This window comes from Engraulis encrasicolus, chromosome 24, assembly GCF_034702125.1.
Source record: "Engraulis encrasicolus isolate BLACKSEA-1 chromosome 24, IST_EnEncr_1.0, whole genome shotgun sequence".
In the NCBI taxonomy this organism is placed as follows: Eukaryota; Metazoa; Chordata; class Actinopteri; order Clupeiformes; family Engraulidae; genus Engraulis; species Engraulis encrasicolus.
In genome coordinates, this window is record NC_085880.1 from 9,927,177 (window position 1) to 9,932,176 (window position 5,000).

Below are 5,000 nucleotides of genomic sequence, written 5' to 3' on the forward strand. Positions count from 1 at the left end.
AGCCTCTGCATTCATGGTTACATCAACAATTCCAAAATGTGAAGTAACCCTCACTTTTGATTTGTTAAGCCAGGCTCAAACTACACGACTAGCGATTGTGTGTCCGATTTTGGCGTCGGTGTGCACCGCACACTAGAAGAGAATCGCAACTGTCAATCTTGTCGCTGCTAGCAGCCACCGAGACAATGCCCGACGTTCTATTTCCAGTCGCAAATATCAAAAACATTTTTTTTTATTTCTACGATTTGCGATCGGCGAGTCTTTGAGCTGCCAAACTTCTATCTTAGAACGTCGCTCACGACGAGGATATCTTTCTCGACAATCGCTTGCGATGGTCCTGAGGGGTAACGGTCCAGCGATTGTCGTAAGGGGGGTTTTCAGCCGAGAATCGGCGCGATAGTTGTGTAGTTTGAGCCAAGCTTTAGAATTATGCTGACATTACGAAGTGAGAAAATCAGCTCAACAGCCTAGACCAATGGTCTCCAATTATTTTTCCTCCAAGGCCAAATTATGTAGCGCAAATGAGGCTGAGGGCCACACAGATCACCCAACTGCTGTATAAGCCACAAATAGCACACGTCTTCTGTTCCAACCGCATGGCGGGCCAAATGTTTGCCAGGCCCGGGCCACATCTGGTGTCAACTGGCCTAGACATTTCAACACTCAAAAGGTTTTGGTGTGTGGACACGAAAGTGTTGTACGACAAGACACAATTGCATCCCAACAACCCAACCTAATGGCTATTCACAACTTTGACTGACTCACATGAAGAAACGACCTATCACAGTTCAACACTTGGACACCATCACAGTCACTTGGACACAGTTTTAACCAGAACAATGTTACTGTGACATTTCAGTGAGTTACAGGGTCATTGACAGATAGCAGAATGATGTGTAACGACAGCTAATTCCATTACTGTATAAATTAAATGTTTTTGTTTGTTTGTTTGTTTGTTTGTTTGTTTTTGCTGGATATTATAAAAAACACATTTATTGTTTGTACATTATTTTCCAATTATTACTTTAATTGATTTATCGGTATTAATACAAAAGTGGCAATAGTTATGCTTGTACCACCTGTCTGCTATGCTAAAAAATGTCAATGGGCCCAAAAATAAATTAGCACAATTCAGGCCACAAATGTGAATGCTCAAAAATTGTGTTGTGTAGACACAAAAAAAAGATGTATCGACAGATAGCATCTCTACACTCAACCTCTTGGCCTTCAGAGCATTGACTGGTGCAAAATGAGAAATGGAGTTTGGAAGTGGCATTGCCTGACAGACCCAAACCCTGACTACCATTATATTGCCTCCCTCTAAATGGTTAACACCAGCCTATGCAGCGGTGCGTACTCTTTCATGTAAGCTGAAAATGTGGCGCAATCCCTGGAGAGAGACTCCGACTGTAAATCTAACACACGAGACGGCGCAAGCACATGCACGCGCACGCGCACGCGCACGCGCACACGCACACGCACACGCACACGCACACGCACACGCACACGCACACGCACACGCACACACACACACACACAGCCAAGGCTGCACAGAGACGACAAAACCACCGCCACTGAAATGGCCACATTAAAGACTTATGGGACACATCCAGCGGAAGTGTCTATGAATTTTATATGAAGTATTGTGTGTGTGTTTGTGTGTGTGTGTGTGTGTGTGTGTGTGTGTGTGTGTGTGTGTGTGTGTGTGTGTGTGTGTGTGTGTGTGTGTCACTGTGAGTGCGTGTGATGTGCTGTGATGAGACTGCATGGGGTTCCCACGCTACATTGCTGCTCTCCCGGTGTAAGTGAGGAGGTATCTTGTGTTGAACTGCCCCCTTCAGGTTCTCTTTGGTAGTGCAGCTTCATGGTAATTCCACCCCAGTTGTTGTTTTGTAACAGAGGTCCTTCTGTTACGCAGTCCCCACCCAATCTCAAATTTGTGTCCTCGCAGCACTTAAGGCAGTGGTTCCCAACCTTTTTTTGGTCCGGGACCCCATTTTGGAGTCCCAAATTTCAGGGAACCCCATACACATATTTTTACACAACCAAAAAAAAAAGATAGAGCTTTAAACCTGAAGATACTTCTGAAAAGACATAAGATTGTATGTGGCATTTCAATCAGAATATTAATTAATTAATGATATATTAATAAGCAGTATTTCAGTATAATTCAGTATGCTTTAAACACACCTTGTCATTTCAGACGACCCCATATGGGGTCTCGACCCCAAGGTTGAAAACCACTGACTTAAGGTAGCAGGAGCCACTGTTTTGGCACAGTTGTGCTTACTGGACTGCACCATACAAAGTCTGTGCAAAGTCTGGGGCAATCTGATTAATTCACCACAAAGTAAAATCTTGGAGGTTGCATTGGATGGTATGTGCATGGGGGGAAGGAAGATAAACTAAAGCAAAGCTAGCCAAAACCTGAGCCTTTAGATCAGTAGCGTGCCTGTTTGAATTGTCGGGACGGAGATTTAACCCTATACTGCACGGTGTTGCCATATGGCAACATACCATTCTTTTGGCATTTCCTGGTATTTAAATATAAATAATAGACACTGATTGGTTTTCATATTGAAACTGTGGCCTTGTTTTATCCAATTATGTGGTTTCTTGACATCACCTGACACCACACACTGCCCCAGGCTCGCTCTTTCCCTCACTGTACATGAGCGTGTGTCCTTGACAGATTACTCTGGCATTGGCCAAGATTTTTCACACTTTTTGCAATATTTACAACATTTTAAAAAATATTGGGATGATCTATAGTTAGTCATGATCTGTTTTCACCATTTGTTTTGTTTTCAACTAAAATTATTTCCATTTTATGTTGAAAAATAGGTATGTTGCCATATGGCAACATTGTGCGGTAGTGGAACAAGACGGTCAATAGGGAAAGTGTATTGATACAAATACCCAATTCTAATTGATTGATTAATTGATTTATTTATTGATTGAATGATTGATAACTGATAATATTTATAATTTGTGTAAATGGCAGTCTGTAATGAACATTAAAAGTGTTATAATAGGTGTACAGAACTGTTTTATGAGCTTTCACTCTGAGTACATGCAGAAAAGCGAACAAGGCCTATGCAGCCTCCCCAGACTGCCAGAGGTATACCACAAAAATCCCCAAACCCCAGATTAGAGCATAAAGCTACTGTCATCTTGACCATTTGAAGCCTCCAAAATGTTTTGACTTCATGTGTATGTTATAATTAGGCTAATTAGCACACAACGTTTGTGCAAATCTGTCAACCCGATTAAAAATGATTGTACAAAGTCAACCATTTTGAAAGTCAGCCATTTCAAAAGCATAATCTCGAAATTTCAAACAGCTCATTAACCAATTATATTATTAACACACAAGATTTACTGCAAATCCAAGCACCCATTGAATAGTTGTGGCGTAAACAAAAGGTAGGGCGTCTCGAAAGATTGCCAACTTCAAAGTCAGCCATCTTGAAATTCAGCTATCTTGAAAGCACTGGCCTCACAATTTTACATGACTTATTTACTCATTATAGAGTGTTATCACACAATGTTTAGTGTAAATCCAAGCATCCATTCAAAAGTTATGACAAATAAACTGTCGGTGATGTAGAAAGATGCCTGGCCCACAAATCGGCCATCTTGAATGTCGGCCATCTTGAAAGTGTTGGCTTCCAAAATTAAATCAGTTCATGTACATATTATAGACAGTTACCATACACATTTTTGTGCAAATCTATGCACAGATATTGTGTTAATACCTAATATATTCATTGGTGGTTGGTCAAAGTAATACCACTGAAATACTGTTTTTCGGGGATATAATAAACAGTATTCACTTGTTCTCTCAGTGGCAAAAATGTGTTAAATAACTCCCTTGAACTTGTGGGTAAACTTTCAATGTTTTTCTGAGATAAAAACAATTATATTTCTATAAAATAATCCATAATGTTGTATGACCCTTGTTTGGTCTTGGAGGGAAAATGTACACTGGATCCTTTCCGTAAATGCACAATGTTGCCATATGGCAACAAACCTAAAAGTACCCCCCCAAAAAACTGTTTTGGGAAAAAAATTGCAAATATGTCTTAAGAAGTTCATTTTATGTGACAAAAAACACAGTAAGATTTTTTTCCATGATGGGATAATAATGTGTGCAGTATAGGGTTAAGACTGCTCCACACCTAGCTGTGCTTGCTGCTGGCACTCATTACACTGTTGGCTGAAATGAGCAACAGAGGTGGAGGACGGCAGCAGATTCAGAAATTGAAAACCCTGACAAACGTTCATTATGTCTTGAGGTTAAATTAAACATTGAAGTTCTTTTGTTTCAGACAGTAAAAGTACAGTACATGTCAGATAAAAGATAACAAACTTTTACATGTCTGAAAAAAAAGAACTTGAATATTTAATTGAGATGTACAAAGGTGTCCTATATGCTGAACATTTCATCCAAAATGTTTGTGAAGCAGGAGATGAAAGATCAGCCTCTTTGTGACCCCATCTGTGCTATAGGTTCCCAGGCAGAGAGAAAATCCAACAGGGTTTTAAACTTTCTACAGTCATCAAGTTTTTTATCTCTTGAAAGTACTCCTTCACATCTAGAAAGAGTGTTTTAAACCTTTTAAAACCATCTCGTGAAGGAGGCCTTTCAAGGGTGGCGGTGAGGATATAATGCGGCAACACTTTGAAGTGTTTGCTGAATTTGAACACTTTTAAAAAGGTAACATTCTCACACCTTACACTTGTGACAGACCGTCGACAGCCCCCCCAGACCCCACCAAACAGTGAGGAGAGAAGGGGAGAGGGGTGGAGGAGGATAGAGAAAAAGGTAGGGAGAGAGAAAGAGAAGGATAGAAATATAGACATGGGGAGTGACAGAGAGATAGAATAGAGAGAACGAGGAGGGGGGGGGGGGGGGGGGTCAGGCAGAGTGACAGACAGAAAAAAGTTCCAAAGTTAATGATAAAGAGTCCTGTGAACTCATCCATTCCAACTCTGCA

The 5,000-nt window shown here is 40.8% G+C and overlaps 1 protein-coding gene across 1 annotated transcript in view; it reads right to left on the reverse strand.

Moving 5' to 3' along the window:
- The window catches only part of hhat (hedgehog acyltransferase), a 108,295-nt gene that overhangs the window by 73,654 nt on the left and 29,641 nt on the right, over nt 1-5,000 (reverse strand). The gene's annotated exons all lie outside the window — the stretch shown is intronic.